This window comes from Culex pipiens, chromosome 1 (assembly GCF_016801865.2).
Source record: "Culex pipiens pallens isolate TS chromosome 1, TS_CPP_V2, whole genome shotgun sequence".
NCBI classification, from domain to species: domain Eukaryota; kingdom Metazoa; phylum Arthropoda; class Insecta; order Diptera; family Culicidae; genus Culex; species Culex pipiens.
Window position 1 is genome coordinate 104,836,751 of NC_068937.1, and position 12,667 is coordinate 104,849,417.

Genomic DNA, 12,667 nt, shown 5'->3' on the forward strand with positions numbered 1-12,667 from the left:
TCTTGTAAAACTTTTCCTGGAAGCGTGGAGCAGCATTTGTTGGTTCAAGTCCCCACCACACAAGAGCGACCTGCCAACCAATGAACCAACGAAAAAAAACGCTCGCAACCAGATGGGAAGGTGGGATATTGTATGCATGTTGCAACTTCTCGATGTTCAGAGACTTCAGGCTGGTGCAGATGCACACTTTCGTGACGAATATTTTATATTTCCTTTCGATTTCTTCGAAACCTCGATAGTCGTCTTGGGGTGCAGAGATTGCGCAGGGGTGTTGCAAAGTTCGCTCCTCTTGGAATCGAATGAAAATCCATGAGTGAGGGGGGTAGGGAAGTCGGGTGTGGACCCTCGGCGATGTTTTTCGAGGTATCAGTTCTAGCTAAATGATTAATATGCAATCTCTACTTCTCTCGCGAGGGCTCCCACAACTGCAGCACCACGTTCAAATGGGGCTGCCAGCAGATCACGTGTCCAAGGCAAAGAAGGTGGTTTAAGGTGGCTGTTAAGGTTGCACACACGTATCGACGAGACGAAAACGATGGGATGGAACGCGAGCGTCGGTGGTAATTAATCGTGGAGCCCTTCTGCTGCGGATCGACTTTCTTCTAAAGAGAGTGTTTTGCGCGCGATCGCGTTGTTTTGTGCGGCTTTGTCCCACGAGGGGGTGTATAACCAGGCTATAAGAGTTTTGGAAATGGAAAACCATTCAGCGCGTTCCCATCGGAAAATTTCTTCTCGAGCATACGTTCATATTTGGCGTGAACGTTGTGCAAACATCATTTTCGATTGCTGATTTGGCGGGAAATGTTATGAATTTATAAAATTTTAACAAGATGAGGCATTGGAGACAGCAACTGCGTTGGAACCATAATAATGATTGCACCGATGGACCAGACAACGCTCAACGACCTCGGAATTTTGAACCGGAAGGAGCTCTATCATTCTGAGCTGGGTCGTTGGAATAATTTGCAAAATAATTGCACAAAATCATGTCGCCTAAAAACAGCACTGTATCAGATCTCTCATCCGGACGGGTATGCCAAAATCACACGTTCTGCACCTGTCGTACTGCGTTGTGAATAGCATAACAATAACGTAACCCCATACGACCTTTTACAACGCGTCATCGACCTCCCAGAAGCTGGCAAATTTCGATTAGCAAATCTGACCCTGCACTCATCTTCCCCTAAATTAAACTTTAATTACTTGCTAATGAAACCACTTGCACTTGATGCACTGCTCTGCCACGATGAGGGTCTACCGAGGTCGTATATATGTGTAAACACACCACACACAGCAAGTACTTGGAACCTGCCACTTGAGTTCAATAGTTTCTCAATTGTTCCGTGGCGACAACAGACTGCAGGCACGCGCGTACTTCCAAGTAGCGCCCCCTCTCGACCAGGAAAAACCTACCGCCGATGGCCACGTGGGAGGTCTCGATGGGCGCGCACGTGCTCCGTCTTGTTCTGAACAACGCTCGCGGAAGTTGCTGCCTGAAAGCGGAACAGGTTGGCACTTTTTTTTGGGTGGGGTATTTTGAATAATTTGGTTGCGAGCAGATAAACCAAATTCGAATTAAAATTCAAGCATAAATAAACAGCATTAAACCGGGGCCACTTTTCAAGGCAGGTCGAGCCACGTAACAGGACTTCCCTATAACCCGCGGTCCGAGATAGTGTCGGGAGAGGAGAAAGTTGGAGGCAAATAAAATTAGAACAATAAAAGGGGCAGGCATAAAATTTTTATTGCGTACTTTAGCGCTTCTGATTTATGATAAGCCAAATAGGCCAGCCTGAAGGAGCTGTCTCCGTCAGCGAAAGCAGCGCCGTGTATGGCCGTTGGTTCTGATGGCTGTAACAAGCACACCATTATAATCAGGCACTAACTCACTAAGGCTAAGATCAGAGAATGGACCTCAAGTGGGCACACACACAAGAAAAGGATTCACGTTGAGGCAGATTCGGCGTAAATTATATTGTAGGTCATTAAATAATACCTTTTGGGTAGAAAACTCAAAAGATGGGCAGAAGTGTTTTCGAGACGGTGCAAAATAAATAAAACTGATAGGGTTCAGGTTTTGGATCAACTTAAAAAAGAAAAAAAAAACAATTGAAATTTTAAAAATAAGCATCTTAAAAGTAAAACTACACAGATCCTTAAAAAATCGTTCCATTCGATTTCTATCCGTTTTATGATTTCAAAACCTACATTAAATGTCAAAGCACAGTTGAAAAATATTATTGAATACAACATTATGAATATCTTCATACACGATTACAAATGTCTTGAGTCAAACATATTCAAAAATCTTAATTCAATAAGGCCGATGCAAATATTTTTGTCCCTCGACTCTGACCGAGGTCGAGGGGGGAGCAAAAATACAAAAAATATGATAATGGAAATTTCAAGCTAAAACTTTTCAATGTTAAAACCTCTGGGAAAATGGAAAATGTAAGAAAGAGAACAACGGAAATCAAAAATTTAAGGAAATAAAAACGTTTTGCTGTACATCGAAAATTCACAAAAATTCTAAAGATTTTTTAATTAATCCAAACATGCTAACAATTATTCGTAACGCAGGGGAATGCATTTTGAATTGGTTTCAGTTGATTGTACCTGACTTTCCACTGATTTTTTTTTTTTTTTTGTCTCCTGATTGTTTGGGCCAACGTTAAAGGGGGGGAGACAAAAACTTTAAATAAAATTTGTACCAGCCTAAGGTTAAAAGAATTTTGCAAAAAAAAAATTAAATTGAGTGGAAAAATAACAAACATTGAAAATAGAAACATATAAACTTATATTTTAATTTCAAAGCTTTGTCCTTAAAAATTTTAATCGTTTGATGATCATAAAAATATTTTCAATGGCTCAAATATCTGAGTTATTCTCTACCATTTTGAAAATCGACTTGAAATCTGATTTTTAACATATTTTAACAAGAAAAACTATGACTTGATCTGTCATCCCGAAATTCAAAATAAGAATTTTACGGCATATTTAATTCAAACACTATTGAAAAAAACTTTTTTTCTAAAAATAGTGCACGGACCTTATCTTTCCTGTTTTAGAAAAAAAAAATCATGTGACAAACCTTACCAGTTGGAAAATATTCCAAACATAAATGAAAATCCTATAAATGTCACCCCGGTTTACGGTACAGGTATACGAAAAAAATGAATAGACTTATCACTAATAGTTCAATTCCTAATCTTTTTTGTAATTTTCGAAGTTTTTTTTATATGTTTCTGGGGACTAAAAATGGCATCTTTAGCACTAGAGTTCAGAATAGTTTAAAGTCCAGTACCGAAGGTACAAATCCTGGAAAAAAATATTGTAAAAAAACAAAAATCATTTTAAGATGCAAAACTAAATTTGCAATTGTGGTTTGGTTGAGCGTTTTAGCAAATACGTATCTTTCAAGATATTAAAATATATAGCGGAATTAAAAGAAACAACTCGTCTCTTTGTATTCATAAAATATGCAATAATAATCAACTTTACACATTTTCGATCGGATGCACCATTTCAAATTAAAAACCTTTTAAAATGATCCTTTTCGAAAATTGTTCAGTTTTTTTGCCATTTGAAAATACTTTATGAAGGCAAGACACCTCTGAAAAACATATTTTCGAAAAGCTGGTAATGTTTTCTTCCTTTTTTATTGACTTTGTTGAGCGGACTACTAGTTGCTAACATTCAGGCTTTTAACGGTGCATATCAACCAGAGCATTCGCACCAAGATTTTTGTTACAGATATTTTAGTAACTTAAAAACTACTACCGAAATATTTTTTATTCATCGCCTAAAGTATTGTCCACAAAGTAATTTACAACAAAATTTTACTAATTTTACAATTCCATTGTTGCAGGATTGGGTCCGTAAGTTTGACAATTTTGGAATAAGAAGACAACAACTTCCTTCGTTGCTGTGCGCCCTTAAAGTTTTAATTTTGTGAAAAATAAGTTTTTCTCAGTGTCATTAATTCAGAATTATTTTTTCTCTCACGATTTCTTGAAAACTAATTTGACATTAAATGTTAACAAATGAAACCTTGGTTGAATTTTCTGCTCTTTTCATTGTTTAACAATATTTCAGATTTTTCAAAAAAAATCATTTTTTTCAAATTGTTTATCCCCGGTACCAGATTCTGGTACCGGGTTAAATAACACGGTTGTTGGATACTCAAATCTTTGTGACAAAATGACAATTAATTAAACCGGGAAAAAGCATTTCTGAGTAACTTTTCTGGGTTCTAATCATAACCTAGAACTTTGCCGAAGACATCAAATCCATCAGAAAATCCTTTCTCGAGATGCAGATTTTCAAATATTCACATGCGCATTTGCATGAACAGCTCGCAAAATTGTATGGAGACTTGTGTGGATAAACAAATGATTCCGTCATGGGTTCTATTGAAATAGGGACTCATGGACAAAGTTTCATCCTAATAAAAATAATCAATCTCGTAAAAATTTGCAATCATTTTGAGAAATCTTAAAATCTCACCGCGATAAGGATATTTTAAATTGAACTAAAATGGATAAATTTGTGTTGTAATTCATTTTACATATTTCATTTAGAAATAATCCTCAGAACATCAGTAATTCTAATTCACCACAGCACAATGCACAAAGTTCATTGAACACAATTTTCCTGATACGGCCTATGATAGCAGCTCCAAGGTTCGCGCCGCAGAACATGTTCTGCATTCGCTGGCAGACGGACCGAGAGACCACACATGCACTTTTGGGCACCACCACTTTGACGGAAGTGACAAGGCGCCATCCGTGCGGGTGTCTACGCGCTTCACACACCATAAATCAACGCTACAAACCACTATTCCAAATGAGGCGTGCACTTTTCCTTCCCTAATCGTTCGATCCTGCTCGATTTTTAAGGGTAGGTGGGTCTATTTTGAGATCAGTTGTAGTTTAGGCCCAAAATAGAAGCAATAGGTCGAAAATGGGTACATTAGCCCAAAAACTTGAGCACAAACGCTTTGTCAATTGAGTTCTGTCGAACAATTAAAATTTTCAACCTCATTTGTGATTGTCAACATTCCTGCGGTCGTCGACGTCGCCGAAATCGGTCCTGGGACAGTCCCGGAGGGCGTCTACTGTCGAAGTGAAAAATACGCGCGTTAAACATGCCGTCTGACTGTTAATTAGTACAATACTCTTCGGCGCGAGGGGAAAAACAAGGAGCCGAGGAGATGCTAATGGACCCTGACGTGCAGTTTGACATTTTGAGTGGTGCATGGTGATGGCTCACTTGGTGGAACCGTTGCGTACTAGATGCTGTTGGCAAGGAGTTACTCTCACTAGCTGACTGACTAACCAACCGAGCACGCTGTGTGCGGGCTAATTAGTGATGGCGAGTATTTTGTCATAAGTTGCACCGATGCATACAAGTTATAATTGTTGTGTCATTTTTTTATCTTCCGTAGTCTAAAGTCTGGAAACAGCAGGAAGTTGAACATTTTTTCTTCGTTGAATAAGTAAATTAAGTAATTTTTTCCTATGACCCATGAAGAGTACCGGATTCATTGAACTCCGATCTACCACTTACGAGGTGAAAGCGTTACCGCTAAGCTACGTGGTTCGGTCACACAAAACAAACAAAAATGTTATGCTATAGGTTGTACAATTATTTTATGACTATTTATTGCTTCAAATTCCTGTTGAAAAAGATCAATCAGATCTGAATAGTCACATATTCGGCGCACATTGCCGCCACCATCTATTCAAATCAACAACAGTTTTTATGGAAAATTCGTGCCTAGTATCGAAATATGATCGATTCCCACACACGTGTTGCCGACCACGGCCACCAGAGTCATAAAACGATAAAAAGATCAATAATTTCCACAATCGAGGCCTACCTTCGATAGCTCTAAAAAAAAACAAAAAAAAGCATAATAAAAAAGAAGCCCCCAATCCAGTAGAGACAGCTTTACGACCAAATAATGACATCATTAGACAAATTCGTTCGCCACTATAAAACGTCATAAAGCGGTCGTCGTCGCGCGGGGGCACCAAAAATACAAGAACTAATAAAACATTCAAATTGTATACATATTATTGAAAGCTTTTGGGGTGTCTCTCTTTATACGTTCAATTGAAGGCATTCCCGAAACCAATGGGACGCACTCCTTGGTGGTGGTGGCGGCGGGCGTGCCCCGAAATCGAAATTAGGACCACCGTTTGGGTATAACCTTAAATTATGCACCATCCTCCATGAATATTCTTCAGGTTGTGGTTTCATGCTGTACTTGATATGACTGTTACCAGAATGTAGATTTATTAGCTAGCATAAAAACTGAAGGACTCTTTGGGTAAAATAGCATCAAAAACTGTGAACCATAATCGTTCCAGACTTTATTTTCAATTAAGAATTTCTAAAATACTTTTGAAAACTTTTATCGCTCATTTCACATAACAAAAAAAATCACACACGGTTTAATTTTTATTTTGGACTCATTCGATCCGTCTTGGGGTCCCATAAGTTTCTATTGAAAATTATGGAGTTTATAGAAGTCCCTCAAAAATTATCGTAAAAAAACGTTGCTGGCTGAAGTCAGGAAGATTGTAAAAGGGTTAGTTTTTAAATAAACCTTTCATATTATATATCGTGCATAAAAAAGTGCAAAATTAAAAACCAAATTTTGTGACCAAGCTTAAATTTGGTGTGGCTGCTTGCTGGAAAATCAAAACAAGCAAGAATTTCGATTTTTGCCCAAATCGGACCACGCCCTTTTTTGACACCAATACAAAGTTTCGCCTTATTCGCAAAGAATGTTTAAAAACCGCAATTTTCAAACTGCCAATATCTCTGGAAGACGTACAATGTCGAACCAAGAATCAATTGATGAAAATTGGACGTTGAATCGATTAGCGCAGTCCATTTTCAAACTAACTATTGTTTTCAGTGTACGTTTCGCAAATTAATACTTGTTACTTTATTTTAACATCATATTCCTAAGACAATTTTGCATAGGTTTGCCAATGTCTTTAAATGTTTTGTTTTTAGTTTACGAGATATTGAATTTTGAAGTTTAGAGTTTAAAATTGAAAAATCTATCCAAAGAGTCCATAAAATTGAAAATCTGACAACCCTATCAAATGTTATGATTATATTGACGTGCTCGTTTGAGTTGGAACTTCCTTAAAATATTTTAATATTGTAGAACAACAGTAAAACTCAAGTGCAGCTACTGAAATTTTTTTCCGAAAATTTCCGGTGAAATTTAAAAACCAATGATGCCAAAATAGTACAATTTCGATATAACTGAATAAATTTATATGCGTTAAAAATCTGACGCACTATTCTTTTTATTTCGACTACGGTTTTTTAGGAATTCCACAGTTCAATTCCCCAATTCAAGTTTCTAAAGCTGATGAATCCAGCAAAAAAAAAGTTGATTTTATTAAATTAACAGCTGGATAGAAATTATCCCTCTAACGCCCAATTTTTTTTTTCGCAGATTTTTATTTTTCTCATGTTAGGGAAGTCATTTTGAGCAACTTTTTAAACGAGAAATTTTCTTTATTTTTTAGATATTTGTCTTATCGATCGTAATCGATATTTTAAACATACACAGCAAAAAAATCATGGTAAAATTACATCTAAAAAGTGGTACATCTTTTATGTCAGAAAAAAAGCTTTAATTTGACCTCTAATAATGTGTAAATTTACATCTGGCAGACGCTAGAAAAAAATATCTTTAATCCCAAAAAAATATCAATCCGGCGGTATTTATATCCAGCTAACTAAGTCCGCGCCCTCAACCGCACGGCCAACTCGCCGCTGTGAAAACTGTACGATCAAAGCCAATGTACCTCTACGTATCTCGTATATCGTATATGTACCGTACACAGTAAAAAATTGTGCAAATTTTGAAGCTTTAATTTTGGAAGGTTGAACATTATTTATGTGACATTACAACAGAAAAGTGGTAAAATTACACATTTCCAGAGGTAAATTACACATTTTTTCTGGCATAAAAGATGAAACCCTTTCCAGACGTAATATTACCATGATTTTTTTTCTGTGTATATGCAGTAAATACAGTAAAGCCAGGGGTGCTCAAAGTTTTAGAATGCCGGGCCAAATTTGAAGTTCAAATGAGCTTGCGGGCCAAATGTACAAAATAGTTTATTAAGAAAAGAAATTACGTTATTTTAATTTAAAAGACTAAAAAAAATCTATCGCCTTAAGTATTTGGAAATTTCTGCAAAATTTCTAATATTTTTTGAACATTTTCAGAACAGAAAATTACAGTTTTCATTAGTTCTGTTGATTTTATTGTTTAAGGTATATAATAAAATGGTATTTTGTTGAATATACTTGTGTTATCATTGATATTTTTTATATTTTTATAATGAAGACATGAAATCTTAAAAAAATGTAACGGCGTAATTTTATCTATAATTAAGTGTAATAAATGAAAAGGCGTTGCAAAATAATTTTCAAAAACTATAGCCTATAGGCCGTTGCAAACATTAAAAAAAGTTTTTGTCCTTCGATTCTAAGCATGGTCGAGGGAGGGCATTTTTGAAAAAAATATATAAAAGTTGTAATTAAAAGCCAGAATTGAAATTCTGAAACATTTCAATGAAAAATTTGTTGGAAAATGCATTATGCACCTGTACAGATTTGTAATCATTTATTTAAAAAAAAAAAAAGAGAACAAAACTGTTTGCGGTACTGTGCATCGAAAATACACTTAAATTTTAAAAATTAATATGGAGAAGGGATAAAAAATTTGTACAATATTTGCAAAAGCCTTATTCTTCTCAATTTTATCAAATTTTGTCTGCATGAATTTGAATAAGATGATAATCAGTCAGATTCAACTGTCACCTTTCATGAGTTCGAATCCCGAGGTAGAAGTGGTGTAAATTAAGTTTGAGGCTCAGTTCATTAAAAGGGTAATTTTGACTGTTAAATTGATATGGAATATAGACATATTTTTTTGCTCTTATTAAAGTTGTCTACCTAAGTCAGTCAATTTGAATGTTTCATATAACATTTCCGAAAATGTTTGATGAAAATTTTGACGAAGTTTACTATTTACTATATTTTGAACAATAAATTTGTGTCGTATAATGGGGATTAAAATATGGATAAATCAATGGTTTTATATTAACAAAAAGTAAAATAAAAAAGATTAACATAAAAAGTTAAAAATAAGCCTCCTTTAAAAAATATAAAATCACTTTACAAATGTACAAAGGGCCATTTTCATGCTCATTCGAAAAGGTTCCGCGGGCCACAAAAATGACCTCGCGCCCCACGTTTGGCCCGCGGGCCATACTTTGGGCACCCCTGCAGGAAACAATGTACGGAATACATAGAGCTACATTGGCTTTGATCGTCCAGTTTTCACAGCGGCGAGATGGCCGTACGAGTTGGGGCGCAGACTTAGCTAGATATAAATATCGCCGGTTTGATATTTTTTTGGGATCACAGACATTTTTTCATAGCATCTGCCAGATGTAAATTTACACATTATTAGTGGTAAAATTAAAGCTTTTTTCTGACATGAAAAATGTACCCATTTTTAAATGTTATTTTACCATGATTGTTTTTAATGTGTATTCAATAATTATTTTTAAATTTTTGCATCTTATTTTTTTGTCAATATCAAATTTGTTTTGCCACGACAGTTTGATTTTTTGTAATTACATATAAGGAATGTACATTGATTTCCAAGTAATAGATTTTTATAATATAGTTGAAAATTTGAGGCAAGAGTTGCTGTTACTAGTGTAAAATTTTCAAATGTTATTTATTAACGTTATTTTTTTAGTTATGTACTGACATTATGTACCACTATTTTTCCGGTTGCCGAAAACAGTGCTTAAAGTTTTTTCATAAAAAATACATATTTTTCTTATGTACCTGATAACTTTTTTCCTTTGAAAAAATGATCTTAAAACCTTCAAGACATTTGGCTCAATGATCACTGTTTATATTCTTCATTTGGTACTAGTGCGTCCATCCCGGGAATTCCCGGGACAAAAATCCCGGGATTTTTCCAAAACCGGGAATTCCCGAATCCCGGGAATTTTCATAATTTGTCCCGGGAATTCCCGAAATTGAAAAAAAAAATCAAATATTGGTCTGGAAATTCAGATTTGGTTGTAGAAATAGATGAACAGTTGAATACATAGTAATCGATACAAATTTTAAAGCATTACAATTTGTATTCGGCATATATCCGCTTTAATTATTCTTATAAGGGAAAATTGTATAATTTTTTTATTTCACAGTTCCCCAAAATGCCTGGTGTTTTTAATATTTTCTATTTAATTTTATGTTTTTTTAAAGACTGGGTATTATATTTTTTATTGAGGATTTAAAATTTGAATAAAAATATATCATCTTGAATTATTTTTCATCAAACACAGGAATCTGCGGCAAATCACGACAAACGTAACGAATTAAGACAGCTATTTAAGTCCGATTTACAAATTAAATGCTCTAAAATCTCCTGTACCTTCTCAGCCTGTAGTCCTGATTTTCTCAAGTTGGCGGTAGTAACTTAAAGATTATTAGTAAAATATGTTTTATGTTAAATAAGACAATCAAAACTTATCTGAAATTTTACATTGACTGGTATCATTTTATTTCTAGAGTTTTTGTTTTAAAGGGTCCGAAAAACATATGAAAGACTTTTAGGACTTAAAAAAAAAATTTGGTTTTGTTGCCACTTCTCGTTTTTTTTACATTTTTAAAGAAAATTTTCAAGCTTTTCTAGTTATGGCATACAAAAAATATATAAAAGAAATATATTTTTAAAACACTTATTTAATTTGAATCACATTAAGATTGAAAATTATAGTTTTTTTTAAAGCACAAGCAAAGAACAAAAAAAAACAATTTTTAATTTAAGTTATTTAAAAACTGTCGTCCTTGTTTGGATGGAAGTGTATACTGTTGCCAATTATTATTATTGATCTAATTTATGATTTTAAGTTTGAAAACGTATCAAATATTATGAAAACATCGATTTTATGACTGCTTCAAAAATTTCCCGGGATCCCGGGAATTCCCGGGATTTCAAAAATATTTTTCCCGTTTCCCGGGAATTTCAAAACCCGGGAAATTTGGACGCCCTATTTGGTACACAAAGACTGTCAAGAATCGATTAAATATTTCGAACTTTTTCGACAAAAGTTCACCATTGTTTATGATTCTATGAGTCATGATACTACAAACATGGGTAAGAGAGGATAAACAGGACATCATTTAATAATCATAATGAAATTACATAATAAGAGCTATTAATGTTACGAAGTTTTGTTTTCTCAACATTTTGCCAACAACAATCTGGTCACATTATAAATGCTTCCAAAAAAATGGCAACTGATAAATATCTTAAACCATTAAATAAAATAAATCGAAAAAAGTAAACGCAGTGCACAAGACTTAAGAAAAAAAAATTATGAAGTTTTGTAAATTGAACTGCAAATACTAAATAATGAAAAAAATAAATAATTTGTGGTCAATTTTACACAACTACGACTGGGAGTTATTAGACATTTTCGACTCGGACTCCAGCTCTTTAAATTCAGCCGACTCCGACTGCAACTCCGACTCCAGCTTTTCAAGTTTTGTCGACTCCGACTCCGACTACAGGTCCCCAAAAAGACCCGACTCCACATTGCAAATAAAATATCAAAAAAAATTACAATTCCGGTGTAAAACTAAATAATTTTTTTTTGTCTTTCTAAAGTGACGAAATAGTCAACTTTTCATCGCCTTGAAAAGAGTGCTGATAAGTGTATTATGCAACTATTTTTTTTCATAAAATTATTTTTATTAGGTCCTTTCCGGTGCTGAGACCTGGTATGCAACTAATTCTAAAAGCAAAAAGTTCAACTTTTCAAAACTTCATCAAAATAGTATGCAGTAATGATTGTTTTGGTATGATTCGCTACATTTATTTTTTATTTATTGTGACTGAAATAATATTGAAAAAAGCAAAACTATCCAACATATATTTTCTAAAAACACTTAATTTTTAAGGAGAAAATATAAAACAAGAAAAAAAAGTTTATTGTCAATCCAAAATGGCTCAAAATAACATCGGGTAATATGCATAAGGATGGCTCGAGATGATCGATTTTTCATAACATGTTTTTTTTCGGTTGCTTTTAGGCCCCTAAACAACTCCCCAAAATTTGGGAGCGATTGGTTGCGTCCACACTTTGCGAATTGCATTTCAATTTTGTATGGGAATTAGTATGGGAAACCCCTCTTTTTACATTTTGATTGTTTTCCACTAAAGTTTTCAAACCACTACAATAGCGTTAAAATTTAGAAAATTCTCTAAAACTTTCCCGAAGAAAGTATTATCCTATCTTGCTCCTGTCAAAAGATACAGCGTGCTCAAAACTGGCCTAAAACGTGATTTTCGAGTAAAACACACGTTTTAGACCAGTTTTGAGCACGCAAGATAGCACAATACTTTTTTCGGGAAATTTTTAGAGCTTTTTTTCAATTTTAACGCTATTGTGTTGGCGTGAAAACTTTAGTGGAAAATAAAAATGATAAAAATCAAAATGTAAAAAAGAGGGGTTTCCACACTAAATCCCATACAAAATTGAAATGCAATGCGCATAGTGTGGACGTAACCAATCGCTCCCAAATTTTAGGGGGT